The 22138-nt window shown below is 34.5% G+C and overlaps 2 pseudogenes; both read left to right on the plus strand.

The window, feature by feature from the left end:
• The first annotated feature begins 13867 nt into the window (after positions 1 to 13867).
• LOC131026343 (pentatricopeptide repeat-containing protein At2g37230-like) lies at positions 13868 to 17510 on the plus strand (annotated as a pseudogene).
• A 2639-nt stretch (positions 17511 to 20149) lies between these two features.
• On the plus strand, positions 20150 to 20953 carry LOC131025768 (uncharacterized; annotated as a pseudogene).
• The last annotated feature ends 1185 nt before the right edge of the window (positions 20954 to 22138 follow it).

The following is a 22138-nucleotide window of genomic DNA, read 5'->3' on the forward strand; positions in this document are numbered from 1 at the left end:
AATGTTATCTCTCATCTTGATATAAACACAACTGTCATACTGTGATCTTTTGAAACCGATCTTCATTATATAATCATCAAATTTCTTATACCATTGACTATTACTTTATTTTAACCTATATAAATTCTTCTTCCATAGACAAACTTTATCTTCTTCTCCAGGCTGAACAAATCCCTCAAATTGAATCATATATATTGTTTCTTCAAGATCACCATGTAAGACTATTGTAATTTTTTCAATCGTTTTTATAATAACAACCAACAAAGTCTGATTGAATTGTGTTTTACCACCAGAGAAAAAACCTCATTGAAATTAATTCTTTTTTTTTAAAGTGAAAACCTCTTTTGCAACCAATCTTGCCTTGAATCTGTTCTTGTTGATACTAGCTTGGTGAAACCATATAATGTAGATTCTCAATTAAGCACATAATAAATCATAAAAGGAGAATCTGGTGAATGAGGAAGAATAAAGGATGAACACGTAGGAAAAACAATTGGAATCTGCAGAAAATAACTTGCACTTCTTTTGTTAATTAAAAATGTATGTGCCTTACACTACACAAGGGCGCACTATTTATAGAGGAGTAATACATGGGTAAACTAGTAAATATTCATAATTCACGTACATAGCATGGTTCCATTTACAATCATCAAGAATCCTAAATGCTGAACTATTGTATAGGCACACAACAAGCCATTGCCTAGAGTTTCAAATTTTTTGGGACTCATTTTTTTTAATATATATATATATAGGGGCGTGCTCCAGTGAGACCCTCTATTTTTCGTGTAACATGAGTACAATGAATAAGACATATAATACTAATGAACAAAACGTATATCTAATGAACAAGATGTATATACTGATGAAAAATAAAATTTAAAAAATTCGTAATGAATAAGACATATAAACTGATGAACAGGGTCGTATATACTGATGAACAATGCAGTATATACTGATGAATAACAAGATTTAAAATATTGTGCTCCCTCCAGGATTCGAACCCTGCAACAAAAAATCACCCTCCAGATACAATATCAGCCATACGATTGATAAAATAAACGCACCAGATCGTACCCTAGATCTCACTAAAATTAGGGGGTCTCATTGGAGCGGCCCCCTATATATATATATATATATATATATATATATATAGGGTTGGGTTCCGGTGGATCCCTATGCTTATAATAGATCCGTAGATCCAAATCTAGACCACACATTTATGACATGTGGCGCATCAAGATGGTGACACGTGGCAAGGCATTTCAAGGCAAAATCTGGAGAGGGGTAAAATTGGAATGTAATTTTCGAAATTAAAAAAAAAAAAATTAGATTTTCTCAAAATATGTATATTTTAGATGCATAAAGTTTCATACGAGAATGCATGAACTTTCATATAAAAATGCATAAAGTTTCATATAAAAATGCATAAGATTTCACCTCACCCCACCCCCACCCCCCACACCCCTGAATCCCACCCCACCCACCACCTACCCCCCACCCCCCCCCCCAAATTTTTTTTTTTTATTTTTTTAAAAACTGATTTTCTGACCATTGACCCACCCCTACCCCCCACCCACCCCCCCCCAAAAATTATTTTTTTTTTATTTTTTTAAAAATTGATTTTCTGACCACTGACCCAGCCCTACCCCAACACCCACCCCCCCAAAAAAAAAATTTATTTTTTTTATTTTTTTAAAAACTGATTTTCTGACCACTGACCCACCCCTACCCCCCACTCCCCACCCACCCACCCACCCCACCACCCCCCCCACCAAAATTTTTTTTTATTATTTTTTATTTTCTCAAAAACTGATTTTCTGACCACTGACCCCCCACCCACCCACCCCCCCAAAAAAATTTTTTTTTTTGAAAAATTGATTTTTACATGCATAAAAAAATTGCATGTTTTACATGCATATACTTTCGCACAGAAATGCATATACTTTCACACAAAAATGCATATACTTTCACACAAAAATGCATTACATTTTTTGAAAAAATATATATATATTTTTTTTTCAAAAATTGATTTTCGACCACCGAAATGCATACACTAAAACACTACACACTAAAACCTAAAAACTAAACCCTAAACACTAAAACACTAAAATCTAAACATCATTAAACCCTAAATACTAAAATTCAAACCCTAAAATAAATACTAAACCCTAAAAACTAAACCCTAAACACTAAACCCTAAAAACTAAACCCTAAACACTAAACCCTAACCCTATACCCTAAAATAAAATATTATAAAACATGTGTATATAAAAAAGAAAAATGCATAATCAAGAACAATAAAATGCATATATTATTACATGAAAATGCATAAAACATTAACTACAAATAAATTTTTGAAAAAAAAAACATTTTGGGGGGGGGGGGGTGGGTGGGTGGGGGGGGGTCAGCAATCAGAAAATCAGTTTTTGAAAAAAAAAATTTGGGGGGGGGGGGGGGGTGGGGGTCAGTAGTCAAAAAATCAGTTTTAAAAAAAAAAATTGGGTGGGGGGTGGGGGGTCGGGGGGTGGGGTGGGGGTGGGGCAGGGGTGGGGTGGCGAAACTACCAGATTTATTAAAATGAAATGCATTTTTTGTATAATTTAATGCATTGTTATGTGAAAACTTTATGCATTTTTGTTTGATTTTATATGCATGTGAAACATGCTTATTTTTGGGGGGTGGTAATGGGGAGGGTCGGGGGTGGTGTGGGCTGGATTGGGGGTGGTATGGGGTGGGGTGGTGAAAATACAAAAACTGGAAAAATTAAATGCATTTTTCTGTTCAAAGTTATGCATTTCATGTGAAAACTTTATGCATCTTTGTGTGAAACTATATGCATCTATTTTGAGAAAATTTAAAAAAATATTTTTTTTAATAATTAAATCCGAAAATTACATTCCAATTTTACCCCTCCAGATTTTGCCTTTGAATGCTTGGAAGTTCCTTGCCACGTGTCACCATCTTGATGCGCCACATGTCATAAATGTGTGGTCAAGATTTGGATCTAGGGATCTATTATAAGCATTGGATTCTATATATATATATATATGTATAGGGAGAGGTTCAAATAAGAACCACTAATAAAATAAGAACGGAGAACCATTTTAAGCCATTCGATCATCAAGATCTACGGTGGATGCATCATCTTGGTGGATGGATGCAGGTGCTGGGTTCGAATCCTGAATGGAGCAAAAAAATTATTTTTTTCGGATGCATTAAATTTAATAGCGGATGCATTAATTTGCATAGCAGATGCTGTAATTTTATTGGTTCTTATGTTCTCACGATAATTGTGGTTCTCACTATAACCGCACCCTATATATATATATATATATATATATATATATATATATATATATATATATATAGGGTAGCGCTATTCAATAAACTGCCCTTAGACTATAATATAAGACTATATTTTGAACGTTGATTAAAGCCTAATCAACGGATATGATTATATTTTGGATAGATTTCATAATTCATTAATTTTAGCATAATATTCATTCTGCTTATTTTCGGAAGGGTAGTTTGGACATAACAGGTTGACCTTCCATATCTTTTCCTATACCTTCCGATTACTAGTCCCAATTAAATAGGGATTTATAGATTTGTAATGATTGCTTCTCGATTCCGTGACTGGAGTAAATGAACAAAATCAAAATTAAGTAAATATAATTCATCCCGATATGAAATTTGAAAAAGCTCCATGTATAATCTTTATAGCTCGACATGAATATAATGCAATCTTGTGTGAATCATTCGTTGTTTGAGCATGAATTTAATTATAGAAAAAGCTCCATGTATAATCTTTATAACTCGACATGAATATGATGCAATCGTGTGTGAATCATTCAGTGTCTGTTGCATGAATTATTTTTAGTTTATGCATGAATTTTTTTCTTGTTACATGAATTATTTTTGGTTTATTTATGAAATTTTTACGTTTTGGGATAATCTAATTGCATGAATTATTAATAGTTTATGTATGAATTATTTTGTTTGAATTATGGAATCTTTTTTCTGGACGAATTATTTTGTATGAATTATGGAATTATTTTTTCTGATTCCATTTGGTTCATGAACTGTATATATCATGGAATTTATTTTTAATGATGGAAACGTGATCCCTTTATTTATGGAGATGATAGTTAAAGAAAAATGGTAATTACTTTCTTATCCTCTACTCCAAATCCACAATTATGGCATATATTACATCTCAATAAAATCTGGTCGTCCATTACAAACAAATCAAGCGTCTATATTTAGTCTTATTTTATAGGCTAAGCTTGAGTTTTATTTTAGCGCAACCCTATATGCGTCTAGACTAAGCCAGGTGGCTGCTGTTTATGTCTCCCGTCATCAGTTTGGTTTTATTTGCGGCCGTTCAATTCACGATTGTATTCTGATTGGGTCGGAAGGAGTGAACTGTATGCATCGTACGAGCCGTGGTCAAAACATGGCTTGCAAGATTGACATCAAAAAAGCTTTTGATACTCTCAGCTGGGATTTCCTGCTTAACGTTCTTCGTGTTGCTGGCTATGATTCAAAGTTCATTAGTTGGATTGAGATTCTGCTTCATTCGGCTAGGATTTCTATTCTGTATAATGGTCAGCTTAAAGGTTATTTTGCGTGTTCAAGGGGTGTTCGACAGGGCGATCCTCTTTCTCCTATTCTTTTTGGAATCGCCGAAGATGTTCTTGGTAAGCTCTTTGCAAATTGTGTTAGCGCGGGCACCCTTACCCCGATGCAAATGAGACAGGGAATTAATTTTCCCACTCATCTTTTATATGCGGACGATATTCTGGTTTTCTGTCACGCCACGGTCACGAACGCTCACACCATTCAGAAAATTATGGAATATTATGGTCAAATTTCAGATCAAATTGTGAGCCCGGAAAAGTCACAAATTTTTTTTACCAGCAAAGTTCCTTCTCAAACCTGCAGGGCTATAAGGAGAATTTTGAGATTTTCCCAGGGCAACTTTCCAATTTCTTACCTTGGGGTTCCTATCTTTAAGGGCCGTGTGCGTGCCTCCTATCTTCGACCGATTCATGATTGTGTGATAAACAAGTTCGCGAAATGGAAGGGATTACAGTTGTCGATGGCTGGGAGGATTTGCCTGATCAGGTCGGTTATCCAAAGCTCCCTGACGCACTCCATGATGATTTATAGATGGTCGACTGCTCTTATTAAGGAGCTCGATGCGTGCTGCCGTAATTTCCTTTGGACTGGCAACATCAAGCAGACGCCGTCTTGTTCTGTGAGTTGGAAGAGGGTCTGCTCGATTAAGGAGGAGGGCGGTCTCGGGGTTAGGTCATTCGAAATGATGAATAAGAGCTATCTCATGAAAATGGCATGGAAGGTGGTTGGTGGGTGTGAGTTCGAATATGATTTGATTAGAGATAGATATCTCGATCGCTTTGGGCGTTGTAAATCTCTGGTGGCTGCTTCTACTATCTGGATGAGCTTACGTGAGGAAATTGATGGCTTGGTGGCGGATTCGTACTCGTATATTGGTGACGGCACTTCTACTTCGTTCTGGTATGACGACTGGCTTGGGTATAATCTTATGAATAAATGCGGTATTCCGCTTTTCATGCTTCCGTTTCTTACTCAATCGGTGGCTGATTATTTCTACGATGGGGTCTGGCATTTCACGCAAGCCTTTGTTAATGCTTTTCCTGAGATAGTGTGTGATATTTTACTCACTCCTCTTGGTTATGAGGGAGATGTGCGTTTCTGGAAACCCTCGTTGCAAGGGAATGTCACTACTGCGTTGGCCTTCAACAAGCATTGTCATCATTATCCGAAGGTGTCTTGGGGTTCTTGGCTTTGGGAATCTTTTATTCCGATTCGACGTTCTTTGATCTGTTGGCGTCTTCTTCATTATAGAATGCCGACTTATGATCGCCTTATCCGCTACGGTATGATCATGCCTAACGTCTGTTTGCTTTGCTTAAAAGGAAGTGAGTCTCAGGATCACCTTTTCTGGAATTGTGAGCGTGTGAAGAATATTTGGGCTACGTTACTTGGGTGGTTTAATTTCACGCAAGGGTTGCAAGAGAATGATATTCATAGTTTTTTGGTTGCAGCTTGGCAGTATAAACTTAGTCCCCTCACCGGTAATTTCTGGAAAGTGGGTCTCATCACGGTCATCTGGGCCATCTGGATGCAGAGAAACAATTGTATCTTTGATAATCAAAAGTTCGAAGCAAGTCGTGTCATTCACACTGTGAAAGTTGCTTTCAAAGAGATTGATGATAACTTTTCTAAATTAGGCTACATGTGGAATTCTTGGTCGGATTATCTGATTCTCCGGGCAGTGGGTGTTACTACCAGGAGTGCTCCTCCTCCGGAGTTTGTCGAGGTGCATTGGTGGCCACCTGTGGCGCCGTGGATCAAAGTGAATACTGATGGATCGGCGACGGGAGCTCCGGGCACTATTGCTGCAGGTGGGGTGTTTAGAGATAACTGGAATGTGGTGCGTGGTTGTTTTCACTTCAAAGGTGGCTCGGGTTTTGCCTTCGAAGCGGAACTCCTGGCTGTTATCTCAGCGATTCAAATTGCTCACAATCGTGGATGGCACAAGCTTTGGATTGAAGCAGATTCCACCTACGTGATATCCATTCTTAATTCTCGTTCTTTAAATGTGCCTTGGCGTTTTAAGGCGGCGTGGAATAGGATTTTAAAGATGTTAGATGCTTTCTCGCTGCAGGTTTCTCACATCTTTAGAGAAGGAAACAAGGCGGCAGATTTAATGGCTAACCAACAACGTTCGGAAGGGTGGTGGCCGCACGAGATTGAGGAGATTAGGGCTGCGGTTCGCCTTGACATGGCTTCGCATAGCCATCTGCGTCAGAAACGGTAGTTGGGGCTGGTGGGTTGTTGTTTGGTTCGGCTTTTTCTTGGTTTTGTCGCCATCTGTTTGGGGAGATCTTGGTTTGGGTTTTTCTTCGATCAATTGGCCGACGTTTGGATTTGGGGTTGGAGGTTGTGGAGTGCTCACGGAGATGGCATATACCCGGATGTTTTGCTCTGCTTTTTCTTTGTTTGGGTTTGTTCTTCTTACGGCGACGGCGTCTAACCGGCCGTTTAGTTTTTTTTCTTGGGGTGAGAGCCGGGATAGTTTGGGGATGATGGTTAGGCCGGAGTTCCGGAAACTTTCCCTTCCGCTCTTTCCTTCTTTCGTTTTGTGTTTAGACGAGTACTCTTTTTCCTTTTCACGGTTTTTCCCACTGGGTTTTCCGTGAAAAGGTTTTAATGAGGTTCGGCCCTTAGTCTGCTCCTTCTGTGCTTTCAAGGGTTTTTTTGGGTTTTTTCTTTTCTTTTTTATTTATAAAATCGTCATTTAAAAATTAGCGCAACCCTATATATATATATATATATATATATATATATATATATATATATATATATGTGTATTTTTACAAGAATTCATCTCATTGTTTGATGAATTTAAAGAATATGGTTACTGAATTGGATAAAAGTAAGAAACTTGTATCTTTAAAATTGCAAGACAGTATTGTATTTGTTTTAAAGTAAGAAACGCATTTGTCTATTTTGATTGAATTCATACTGTTTCTTTTACAATTACTAAAAGTTGGTGGTTTTTATATTTTGTTAAATATCAAATACTACTATAATAATTGATACCATGAAAAAAAAAATTACACTATATACAGAAATCTATTTTAAAATTCTCACTTAGGGCCCCGTGAGACATAGATACAGCCCTGTGGATAACTAATTATTTTGTCTCTATCTGTGTTAATTCTATCACTTATGATCCATAAGTTAACTCTACACCGGTCTCAACGGTGAGATATCAAGGTTGAGGGCTCCGCATCGAACCTTCGCCTTTATGGGCTTAAGAGCATCTCCACCCATAAATTATTTAAATTGAAAATATATTAATTTTTGTAACTTATTTTTAAAAATAAAAATAAGATTTAAATATTTCATTGTATTCTATATATTGCAGTTATTTTTTTGTAATTATTTTTATTTTTATTTCAAAAAAATGCAAAAAAAATTTAAAAAATAAGTACAGTGTAGAGAATACCATAAAATAACTAAATCTTATTTTTATTTTTAAAAATAAATAAATCAATTTAAGTAATTTGTGGGTGGCCACAATGTGGCTGTATAGATTTATTGTAAACAAAATTAGTACTCCCTCCGTCTCATGAAGCGTGACCCATTTCTTTTCGGCACGGGAATTAAGAAATTGATTTTTGTGTGTTGAGTGTGGTAGGTGAAAAAGTGAAAAGGTGAATAAAGGGTAAATTTTTTGCCATTTTTAGAAACAGGTCAAGCTTCGTGGGACAACCCAAAAAGGAAAGTGGGTCACGCTTCGCGGGTCGGAGGGAGTATTACTCCCATGCGATTCACGATGATACCTATTTAATTAAAATAGTAAAAAAATTGTATTTTTTTAGAATATTATATTTAGAAAATAAAATTTTATAAATTACTTATATTATTATATAGAATAGTTCTAATAAAGATAGTAACGTTAAAATGAAGATGAAGCCATCTTTATAGTTGGAGGCGTATCAAATGAATGACCAAGATCTTGACAAAACTTTTTTATCTAATGATTATTAATTAGTGTTAATATATCAAAGTAGCTACTTTCTTATAACAAACTTAAATTTTACCCACTGAAATAAAAAGTTAAAAATATACCCAGTTTTTAGGTGAAATGTCTAATTTGCCCTTGGTGCAAAATTACAAAATTTCGGTCCTCCAATTGCCTCACCCGTAAGCTACAAATTTTTCGCTCATCTTCAAATCTTCAAACGAAATCTTCAAATCTTCATCCGTAATCTTCAAATCGTCAAGTCGGCATCTTCATCGTCGTCATATTCAATCGACGTCTCCGGTGATGCGCTGCTTCAATTCGTCGACGGTGAGTTTCTTTGAGTTGTGTTATTTGTTTTTAAGTTTTGAATTTTACTATTTCCACAATCTTCAATCTTTGAATTTGTTGATTTTTCGTTATAATTTATAGATTGTTTCTGTTCGTCGGCCGTTAAAGCTTTGGTTGTAAGCTTTGTGTCGTCGATAATCGCCGCCGATTTTCTAGGGCACATGTTAGATCTTTATTTTCTGCATTTTTTTTGTCAATGTTCTTCAATTCACAAATATTTCGTTGAATTCACAACTCCGTTACGATTGTTTTTTCTTTTATTTTCGTTACATGAATTCGCATTTAGGTCTGGTTGTGAATTATAGGTTTAGATCTTCAATTCACAACCATAATAATTTTGGTTGTGAATTCAAAAATACACAAACTCAAATTGATAACCTGATCTTTATTCAGCATTGAATTGCATTTCTCAGTTGTGAATTATAGTTTTACATGTTTAATTCACAACCATATCAATGGTGGTTGTGACTTCAGTCTTGAAAATTCAAATTCACAACCATTTTGAGGTTTTTTGTTGTGAATTAGTTTATTTGGTTGTGAATTCCCTGTTTCGATTCCTAATTTCTGAATTTCTTTATTAATTATATTTTTTTATACAGATTAATCGACCTAGGATTATCATACATTATGGTGGTGAATGGATTAATGATAAGTATGTTGGAGGACAACTTGAAGATTTGACTCTGTTGCATCTTGTTGAACGGCGACAGTTTCTTCTTCCATGGCGATTTCTTCTGCGGCGCGATGATTCGACTGCTCCGACCGTACAACGGCGCTTTCTTCTTCTGCGATGATGCTTCATTTTTCCGGTGGTGAGGTGGTGATTGACGCGGTGAGAAAAAGACGATTGACGCGGATGAGAGAATTTTTGGTGCGAAAAAGAGAGAGGGAGAGAGAGAGAGTAATTATTTGAATTTTGACTGAGTGGGGAAGTAACTTCTGTGTTTTTGTGAATTGGCACCTTCAGTGTGTATGAATTGTGAGTGGGTATATTTTTAATTTTTTAAGTTAGGGGTAAATTCGTAATTGTGGGTATTTTTTTAATTTTTAAAATTTGTGGGTAGTTTTTAATTTTACTATAATTTTCTGGGTATTATCAAAATCCACTCTATTAATTATCTATTTAAAATATCTAGATATTTTTCTTTCAAATTTTCTATCACTCTTGAAAGGATTTTTGGAACTCTTAGTTACTTTTTATTGATTTGCATTTCACAATATTTTTTTAGGCGTTAATTGACTGTAAATCCACAAACTATTAGTGAATTTTGGTATTTTTCCAACTGTATAAAGTTGTAATATAAATTCATAACTTTTACTCCATTCCGTAATTTACCCTGAATTTTAATTTTGTCCAAATCAAAACATACATGACAAAATTAAAAGATGATATAATATATACGTATTATATTAAAATAACTTATACTGAAATAGGGGCGCGCTCTAGTGAGACCCCCTATTTTTCGTGTAACATGAGTACAATGAATAAGACATATAATACTAATGAACAAAATGTATATCTAATGAACAAGATGTATATACTGATGAAAAATAAAATTTAAAAAATTCGTAATGAATAAGACATATATACTGATGAACAGGGTCGTATATACTGATGAATAACAAAATTTAAAATATTCTGCTCCCTCCAAGATTCGAACCCTGCGAAAAAAAAATCACCCTCCAGATACAATATCAGCCATATGATTGATAAATAAACGCACCAGATCATGCCCTAGATCTCACTAAAATTAGGGGGTCTCATTGGAACGGCCCCCTATTGAAATATATACAGTACTAATATATATATATATATATATATATATATATATATATATATATATATATATATATATATATAGGGGAGCGCTCCAATGAGACCAACTATTTTTAGTGAGATCTTAGACATGATCTCGTGCGTTAATTTTATCAATCCTATGGCTGATATTGTATCTAGAGGGCGAATTTTTTTTTCTCAGGGCTCGAATCCTGGAGGGAGCGAAATATTTTAAATTTCATTATTCATCAGTATATTATGTATTGTTCATCAGTATTTACTGCCTTGTTCATCAGTACATATGTCTTATCCATTGTATATAGGGGGTCTCAGTGTCTTACGAAAAATAGGGGGTCTCATTGGAGCGCACCCCTATATATATATATATATATATATATATATATATATATAGGGGAGGGCTACAGTAAAAACACTTCTTAAAATATAAATATAAACGTTTTTTAATGTATGAATTTTATCCAACAGGGTTACGAATTCATCCAACATGGTTACGAATTGTGAAAAATAAATTTTTGCTACCTTTGGGATTCGAACTCAGGACCACGAATTCATCCAAAAGGGTTACGAATCAACCGTAGATTTTGATGATCTAAGGGCTGAAAATCATTTATATTTTATACACTTAAGAGTGTTTTTATTCTAGCCCTCCCCTATATATATATATATAGGGGTGAGCTACTGTGAGATCACATTTTAAAATAAGGAGGTGTATTCGTTCAGGATTTTAATAGATTTCTACATACTTTTAAAATGTGGGTGTATTCGTTCAAATATATTTTGCATTCTCTTTGTTAACTCAATTTAGTATAAAATGTCGATTAATATATTCATGTATAATATGGATATACATTATAAATAGACTTAATATATTAAAATACCCACTTCCATAATATGTCTATGAAAAATACCCACCCCCTAGTAAGGGGGTGGGTATTCAATAGGCCGTATTTTTAGTTTCGATTAATTAGTTTTTTTATTTTTCAGGTTAAAATTTTGGACTCTAACCTTAATTCACTCGATTTTGGACTAGTCCATTGGATCCGTAAGTTTTTAATTTATTTACTTGTATAATTTTTTGTTTATTGATAATCATATTTTATAAGAAAAATAGGCCGTATTTTTTAATCAAGACACTTCGCCTCGTATTAAATTTAAAAAAATAGTGTTATTTCAACGTAAATTTACATAATAGTTAATATGTAACTTCGTTATCGATAAGAATTAGATATATATTTAACATAAATGACTATTTTTCTTTGATTTTTATGTCATAGACGTTGTTATTAATCATTGGAAAAAACCAAAATACATTCCACAAGTATCAAAATCTTATTATCGAATTAAAAAAATAAAGTAATAAAGTTTAAAAATTAATTATTAAGAAAAAGTTTGGTTAATCAGGCCAACCCACTTGATTTTTGGGTCAATCCTATTGGAATTGGGCTATTTTTTATTCGAGCCATTCATACTAAATTTTTTTCGAGCTAAAATTTTCAATCCTAATCCTCATTTTTATCGGCCAATTTGGATCGACCCATCTATTTCGAGCTTTATTGACATCCGTCACATCCCTAATAATACCCCTTCAAATTTTGACTAAGTAAGGTCTATTACTTTTAGACCGGTTTAAGCATTAATTATGTAAATCAAAGGCTTATTTACCCCTCCTACTTTTGACAAATAGTGGACAATGTTGTTTTACTATTTTCTTTCTTTATACAATTATATAAATCATTGATTTATTCCTTAAAAATCTAAACTAACATTAGTAGATATGCAACAATTTCTTTATTGAAGTAATCATAGATAGTTTTTGAATTATAAATATTACTATTAATTAATTATACTCCCTCCGTCCCAAACGAAATGTCATGTTTTCCTTTTTGGGTTGTCCCAAACGAAATGTCCTGTTTCCTTTTTTGGCAATACACTCTCTCTCTATACTTAATATTTAAATAATTTCCACCAACCCACTTTATCTACTTTATACACATTTCTTAATCTCCGTGCCGAAAAGAAAGAGGACATTTCGTTTGGGACAGAGGGAGTACTATTTTATAGGTTAAAACTAATTATTAATTTGTGAAATTTTAGACATATTAGCTAGAGTATCTAAATTAAACTATAATATAAATATAATAGTGAAATTAATACTATAAATTATGAAATCGAAAGGAATATAACTAAGACAATAATTTATTGTAATATAATACATTGATCTCATTATTAAATTTATTTTATAAAAATATAGTACTGTGGAAAAAAAGTATAAGGTATTATGAAATTGAAAATAAATAATAGAAAAATAATAGGATTGGATGTAACAGTATGAATAGTGTCACACGCTCATAACATTGTTTAATTATTTAAATAAATATCAAAAAAATTATATGAGTACGTATTATGGTGAGAATAGTGTCACATATTGACCGTGTTGTTCGTTTATTTTATAAATAATAACATAGTGAAATTGAAATCAAACATTATAAAATTGAAACAAATAGCTATAATTGTGAGAATATTGCCTCAAATTGACAACATTGTTAGATTATTTCATAAAAATATATTGTACTATGAAAACATAGAAGATATTGATGAAATTAAAATACGTTAATTAGATTGAAAGAAATTCCTATATTTATTTAATTAATGAATTCGGGCACCCAATGTCTGACATCCAACAAGGAATGCCTAACGCCTGACACTCTAACCCCCGCATCGACGTTAATATTATAACATTATTATTTCACAAAATAATAAGCTATATAAATAAGCAATCATATTCACTATCCACACTGCTATACCCAAATATAACTTTTGATGTATAAGAATTTTTTAGAAACTCAATTGTCATATAAAAATTGTTAAATATATGAATATATGTTTATATAACATTAAAAACCTTGAAGTAAGAGTAGTTACATATAGATGATAACGAAATTAAGTAATTTTTTTAGCATTTAATAATTTAAACATAATATGTTTTACAAAATATCATACAGTTAATTATATTAGTGAACCATCATTTGTAAGTGAAAAAAAGTAAACAAACCAAAATTGCTGATTATATTAATGTTGGGAACACCTATGATGAAATCATTTATGATTTATGATCGATGTAAAATAAATCTATCTATCAATTCTATAAAGTAATACATATTGCAGCCTCCATAGTGATTCTCTCTCCTACATGGCACTCCCACAATCCTTTATTTCATATTATCTCAAATGCTTTCTCCTCACGCCTAGCTTCAGCCTTCACATCTTTTTTCCCACAAATTTTACACAGCCACGCCCGTTACATCTCTCAAAGCTTCTCTCCCAATATGAGTTTCCATCAATCTTGCCACAAATCTCAAACAATCCGCTGTGTAATTGAGAGATTTATTCTCTGTCGCGACTTCTCAAACAATCCGTGTCGAATCTTCCCACAAATCTCAAACAACCGGCTCTGTAATTGGGAGATTCAGTCTCGCTCTGTCAATTTCCATGGCACAAATTAGGGAGGTGCTTCATCCATGGCTGCAACAAATTTGGGAGGTGCTTCATCCATGGCTGCACCCCACGCTACAGATCCATGATTCAAGGTGAGAGTGATAGATTTGGAAAGGCAAATCAGCGGATTTATGACATGTTTACACCTTGATTTTTTATTAAAATTCTTGGCAGGCTATTCCTCTACAAGTGGGCTTTAGAAATTCCAGAGAGAGGGAAAAGTTGCAGGTCATTCTTCGTCCTTGGAGCAATATACGGTAATTCTTTCAACTTTGAGGTTCTGAGTTTTGTGGGAAGGTTCGAGGCTCATTGAAGTTTAGTGCCATGTGTGGTTTAATGTTATTCCATCTCGATCATGGTTTTGGTTTTTTTCATTTTTGGAGAATGTTGTGTTTGTTTCGATTTTTTCAATTTTGGTCGCATATATATATATTGATGTCGTAGATTCAGTTTTCAATTTATTTAAAGAACTAACCACGGATATGCTATTGTGTACAGGTACTACTAGGCAGACCTTCAACGCTTTGATTTGGGGCTTTTTTCTTTCAGGGAAGGTGGAGACTGCGAATAGGTTCTTTGAAGATATGAAGACGCATGAGATTACGCCGGATGTGGTAACATATAACACCATGATTAATAGGTATAATCCGGTTGGGAAAATGGAGGAGGCAGAGAAGTATTTTTTGGAGATGAAAGGTAGGAATATTGAGCCTACTGTAATCACTTATGCGACTTTGATCAAAGGGTATGTTGCAGTGGAGAGAGTGGATGATGCATTGAGGTTGGTGGAGGAGATGAAGGGATATGGGATTAAGCCAAATGTTGTTACCTATTCAACCTTGTTGCCATGGCTGTGTGACTCGGAGATGTCTTAAGATGTCTGAGGCTCGGAGTGTGTTGAGGGATATGGTGGAGAAGCACATTCCACCTACTGATAACTCTACTTTCATGAAACTGATGCTTGGCCAGTGCAAGGCGGGTGATTTGGATGCTGCAGTTGATATGTTGAAGGCGATGATCAAGCTGAGTATTCCGTCTGAAGCAGGTTATTACAGTGTTCTGATTGAGAATTGCTGCAAGGCTGGTCAATATGATAGAGGTGTGAAGTTGCTGGATAAGCTCATTGAGAAGGATATCATATTAAGACCTCAGCGTACTTTGCATATGGAACCGAGTGCTTACAATCCGATGATTGAGTATCTTTGCAGCAACGGCCAGACCGCCAAGGCTGAAACCCTTGTGCGGCAATTGATGAAATTGGGTGTGCAGGATCCCATGGCCATGAATGCTCTCATCTGTGGGCATTCAAAAGAAGGGACACCCGACTCTGCATTCGAGCTTCTCAAGATCATGCTTAGGAGGAAGGTTGCTTCGGAGAAAAGTGTTTTTGATTCGCTTGTCCAAAGCTACTTGACAAAGAAGGATCCTGCAGAGGCGAAGGCCGTGCTGGATAGCATGATTGAGATTTGAGAATGGTCATTGTCCGGATTCTACGCTATATAGGTCGGTGATGGATGCCTTGTTTGAAGATGGACGGGTGCAGACGGCAAGCAGGGTGATGAAGACATGCTGGAGAAGGGGGTGACTGATCATGAAGATTTGATTTTTAAGATATTGGAAGCTTTGCTTATGAGGGGGCACGTTGAGGAAGCCCTCGGGCGAATTGAGCTGCTGATGCAGAGTGGCATTGCGCGCCCGACTTTGACAGCCTGTTATCCGTGCTATGTGAGAAGGGGAAGACTATTGCTGCGTTGAAGGTATTGGATTATGGCATGGACAGGGACTATAGCTGCGAGAAGGTTCTGGACACTCTGCTAGCTGCTGGGAAGACTCTCAATGCATATTCAAGATTATGGAGAAAGGAGGGGTTACTGATTGGAGCAGCTGCAAAGACTTGATCAAGAATCTGAATGAAGGGGGTCACACGAAGCAAGCGGATATCCTGTCTCGGATGATTGTAGGGATGGAGAAGCCAGCTCGTAGCAAGAAAGGAGATAAAAAAGAAGCCATGGCCTAAAAATTGATAATTTTAGTATTAGTTTTGAGTCATCTTGAGGTGAGAATTTGATCCCTCTATCTTTATTACTCCCTCCGTCCCAAACGAAATGTCCTCCTTTCCTTTTTGGGCTGTCCCAAACGAAATGTTCCCTTTCCTTTTTGGGAAAAAATAAGGGATACTAAGTGCCTAATTAAGTTACTAATTGTGTCTTAATTCAAACCTTAATCTGTTAGGCCTAAACTTATTTCAGCCCATTTCCACTCTCAGAAAACCCTCTCGACTGTGTTCTCCCACCGCCGTGCCCTCCGGCGAGACAAGTCGTCGGCGTCGGGGCTGGGGCGACGCCTGTGCCGCCGGCGGCTCCGATGTCTCCGTCTTCTTCCAACGTTTCCATGAGGAAGAAGCTTGTTAGTGTCTGAAATCGGTCATTAATTTTTTCGAAACTTGAAAGATTTTCTTCGATTCTTAATTCTCGACTTTTGCAATCTGCAGAAGCAGACTGTGAACAACTCAGGGCTAAAGCTGAAGCCGCCGAAAGTCGCGGCTGCGGCTGCGTCGAAGCCGAGCTCATCGAATCCGGAGGACTTGGAGATTGAAATCGCGGAGGTGTTGTACGGCTTGATGACTCAGTCGCAAGCCCCTTCATCGAAGAAGGAGGAGTCGAGAGAAATCAACAGATTGGGCAGCGATGCGAAATCGCATAATTCGTCACCGATTTCGAATTCTCCTTCGGCCAATAATCCCAATTTGGGATCCAATTCTGGGCCCCTTTCAGCTGTCGGTAAGTGTTAAATCACGCTGTGCTCGGTTTCCAGATTTTTCTGATTAAGGGAGCTAAAAATCTTGCTGCTATCGTTTTGCAGCTCCGAAGAGGAAGAGGCCGCGGCAGATACCGGAAAACTCGAGCTACGGCGCTCGGAGCAGCCCCGTTCCGGCGAAGCTTGAAGCTTAACTTTCAACCTTAAATAATTAAATGCTTTATTGTAGGACCCACTAAATTTTTAACTTTACACAACACCACTTAATACTCTAATTAACTTGCTCCTTAATAACCGTGCCCAAAAGAAGGAGGACATTTCCTTTGGGACGGAGGGAGTATGAATTAAGGTTTCTGTGTTTTGAATTATTTTGTAGCATAGAAATCCTTTTTTCAGTTAATATCCAGAGTTGATTTTCATTGCTTCAATCTGATTTGGGTGAGTGTAGTAGACCTGGATGTATATCTCTACAAACAGGATAAGGATTTTTGTTTGATCTGATATATCAGTATTTCTGTGGTTTTATATCGTGCTGTGTGTTTTTTTTTTTGAGGTAAAACCTGAACTTTCATTACTAAGGAACAGGAATGTTCAACATGGCTTTGGAGGAGTGAGAAAGGCTTCCCTGATGCTATTGTAGAAACTGATTGCCAAAGGTTGTTTTGGAAAAAAGAGAGAGATATTGGAAAAACAATTCACACAATCTCTGCAAGCCGCCAAGGGAATGAGTTTGCCGATAGATTTGCAAAAATGGCTCTTTGTAATCGCACTTGTCTGCAATCACTAAACGAATGATTATCTATATGAGATTCTTATTTCAAAACGAAGCCAAAGATTCTTGTCATATTAATTTAAACTTCATTATCATAAATTCATCAAGCTAAGGTTATATAGCTTGAAGCTTTTTGATTTTCTTTTCTTTTTTCCTTTTTTTTCTTTTTGGAATTATAAATATAATCCCAAAAAGGTAATAATAAGTCCATAAAAAACATACCCATAAATTAAAACAAACTATAATAAAATTTTATTAAGTCTTGTAACTTACTCCCTCTGTTTTTTTTAAGTGTCCTATTAATATAAATTTATTGTTCCTTTTTAAGTGTCCTATTTCAAAATTTGAGAATAAAAAATGACAAAGTTCCTATTTTACCCCTTTTTAAGTGTCCTATTTTAAAATTTGAGAATAAATTTATTACACTTTGAAAATAATAAATATGAACACTAAAGTAATACTCCAATTTCCTTGATATCTGTACTTTTTTTTCCATGGGACACTTAAAAAAACGGAGGGAATAGTTCTTAAACATATCTCCGACATAGGCAATCTTTGCAGATTTATTGGATTTAATTGTCTATTTAATTTGCATAAAATTCTTCGTTGTCAAAATCAATGAATTTTGATGATTAAACTCCACAATCATTTGATTATGTGACCCACCACTTTGTAGTTTTGTACACTTGTAACACAAATCGAATCTTTGTTCATAAGTCATATCTAATTCTTGACTAAATCGTAAATCATAGCACACCTATACACCTCACACTACCTTAAAATAAAAATAAAAATAAAATTAGAAAAATCAACTATTTCTAATTGCACCAAAATAGGGAAAAAAAGAAAAGTGAAATGGGAAAACCATTCTTGAATGGATATACTATACTCCCTCCTATGTACTCCCTTCGTTTATAGTGTTTTATTGAAAAGCATACACTCAAGAAATAATGAAATACTATTAAGATTAAAAAAAAGAAATATTACATCATATTTATTATTTTCAAAGTCTTATGGCTAACTCACGATAATACTAAAGAAATATGATAAAACCTGAACTTTGTCACTATTTTCATCTCAACCTTTGAAATGAGACACTATTTTTTCTTAATTGAATACTTAATGGAACAAAGTCAGTAAATATATATAATGTAAGTCTTTTCTCAATTGAATACTCAAAATTGCTCTCATGAGCTCTCATCATTTATGTATTTTTTATGTTTTCCATCCGAAAGTGATTGTGTTACTAAACATAAATATATTATTAATTAAAATTAAATTGAGCATAATTTTCCCTTACGGGTTTGCCTTAGAGGGATTTTAATGAGGCTCGGCCCTTAGTTTGCTCTTTGTGCTCTCAAGGGTTTTTTGTTTTTTCTTTTAATAAAATCGCATTTAATAATAATATATGCAAAAGCCCGAAAAAAATTTACATGGTAGAATATAAGGGGGTATTGAATATGCATTCAAAAAGCCCGAAAAAAATTTACATTATGAATATAAGGGGGTATAGAATATGCAATCAAAATGGAGAAGGAAATTGATGGATTTGAAATTTCGTCGCTATTATCTCTAATAAATGAGATCAATGGTAAACGATTACAGTTTGCTCATCAAGGGACCTATAACAATAATAGTAAAAAAAATTCAATTGTTTAAGAATTTTTTTTTGTTGGGGTTCATATTTTGAACCTATAATATTTGAAAAAGTTTTAAATAGGCCAAGAAAAAAATATTTGTTGGGGTTCATATTTTGAACCAATAATATTTGTTTAGCTATTTCTTCAAAAGTTATTATTTTATATGAATAATACATACTTAAGGAGATCAAATGTAACATTTTGTAACAATTGTAATTGATTTCATTAAGGTATAAAGTTTAGATCAAAGCAAATTGAAAGATAATTGAGTAGTGATTATTTAGTTATGGGAGTTCAGTAGCATGTTGGTAGGAAGCTATAACTCTCTCATTCAATACAATTTAAATGTGACTTGTAACCGATATTGAAAATTGCATTTTAAGGTTTTCAAACATAAAATAAACCATATGTTTCACACTTGAAGGAAGAAAGCAGGTAAAGCAAAGTTAGTTGCTTATATAAACATGTTTCAACATCCTGCATGACTTCTCGTATTTTTGTATAACAAAATATTTGATTCAATCTATTATAGTTTCGGGAGATTTAGAAGAGTGTGATCTTTTTCATATTTATTTTTCTCTGTGACGAGGATAGAATTAGGGATTTCCTTTTTTATAGAGAAAGTCATAATAAGATACTTTAATTAAAGCCATCGAAGGCCCAAATATGTAAGCCATACATATACAGATGGTTTGAATACAGAGTCAGATCCAGAAAAATTTAAGGACAAAGCTATCTTGGCTCCCACGAATGAAATGGTGGATACGATCAATGATTACACTATGTCTTTAATGCCGGCCGAAGAAAAAGTATACCTTAGTTCAGATAACATTTGCAAAGCGGATGGAGAAGTGGATGTTGATGATAAAGTGTTTTCTGTTGAATATCTCAACACAATCAAGTGTTTAGGATTGGCAAACCACGAAATAAAATTGAAGAAGGGATGCATCATCATGCTTCTTAGAAATATCGATCCGTCCAATGAGTTGTGCAATGGAACGAGGATGATAGTTACAGAAGTAGGAGAACGTGTGATTGAAGCAAAACTGATTTCAGGAAATAATGTGGGTAAGAAATTCCCAATTGCTAGAATGGTCATGAGTCCGTCGAATTTCACTAAATTTCCGATCCGGTTTCAAAGGCGACAATTCCCCATAAACGTTTGTTTTGCTATGACTATAAACAAAAGCCAAGGACAATCTCTTTCAAACGTATGACTTTACCTACCAAAACCTGTATTCAGTCATGGCCAGCTGTATGTTGCGATCTCACGAGTCACTAGCAAAAAAGGTCTCAAAGTTTTGATATGTGATGAAAATGGTCAGACAAGCAACACAACTACTAACGTGGTATACAATGAAATTTTTGATAGATTGAAAGGTAAGAACGATGTAACCTTGATCATCTTATTCATATCTTTATAGTCCAATAGCATTTATTAAACATTTATAATGCTATTTACTTAACATTGCTATTCTAGATGGATGGGAATGAGTGTTAGATTTCTATGTATGAAAATTGCTTATGTATATCGTATCTTTTACTTGCAGAGGCTATATGCGGATCTACAATTCTGGATTTGGAAACTTCATCTTCAAGCAAAAGCTTATGAAGGTTACTGTAGATTCAGGTTTGAAATGAGGAATTGAAAATTACTATTGTATTGCTTGCTTTTGAAGATGTGGCCAATTGCCTGTTTAATGAATTGTTGTGTTGAGTACCGTTAACTTTACTTTTCGTAACTAAGTTATTGCCAAATGTTGTACGATTTAGCTTCCTTATATGTCGTATATAACACTAATAATTGTTTAAATATTAATTCTAAAATAGAACAAAGATATAAAAAAAATATATCACACAAAAACTTCTACAGATAATATCAAATTAAAATAATAATATATATATCGTCAATATAATTAAAATTAAAATTAAGTATGCTACAAAATAATGACCCGTCGAATTTCGACGGGTTATACACTAGTAAACATATGAATCGTTTCGGGTTCAATATCAAAAACAACACAACAGTTCATGAAAAAAGAAGAAAGAAACATAGTATTAATCATAAAAGATTGAATTAGTTTAAAATTATTTTTGATTTTTAAATATGATAGCTTTTTACTTTCTAATGAATGCATTTATTACTATTCAAGACGGGGGGTTACCCCGCGATCTTAGTAGCTACTAAAATTAGACTAGATTAATTATTGATAGGTCTCAAATTGAATCCACTTCATTACATTTTAAAATATTATTCTAATTAAATTTCATTGATACACATATGAAATCATTTTTTTTATATATAAATTACATAAATAAATAAAGAAATTCCAAGGTTGAATGACAGAGAATTTGAACTCAGGACCTTAGGTCTCGGGCATTAACCTCCTACCATTATACCAACACACGCACATGAAATCATTTGTTTCTAATAATTTATATAGTTGCCGCTAATGAGGCCTAGCTCAAATGGTAAAACTGAGACACCCCAAAAACTCTCTTTTGTGAGAGACCTTGGATTCAATTCCCAGTGCATGCAGTATAATTTTCCCACTGTTGTATGAGTAGTAGCCGTGTGCATACAGTGGGGCCTTTGTGTGGGTATCTATGTCCCATTAAACATGATAATTTAATTTCTAGCACAATTATTAAGAAGAAGAGTGATTAAGGGGGGTGTATTCGTTGTGGATTTCCACAGACTTTAAAAAGTCCATGGAATTTAAATTTCATGGAATTCACATAGA

This window comes from Salvia miltiorrhiza, chromosome 5, assembly GCF_028751815.1.
Source record: "Salvia miltiorrhiza cultivar Shanhuang (shh) chromosome 5, IMPLAD_Smil_shh, whole genome shotgun sequence".
NCBI lineage: Eukaryota > Viridiplantae > Streptophyta > Magnoliopsida > Lamiales > Lamiaceae > Salvia > Salvia miltiorrhiza.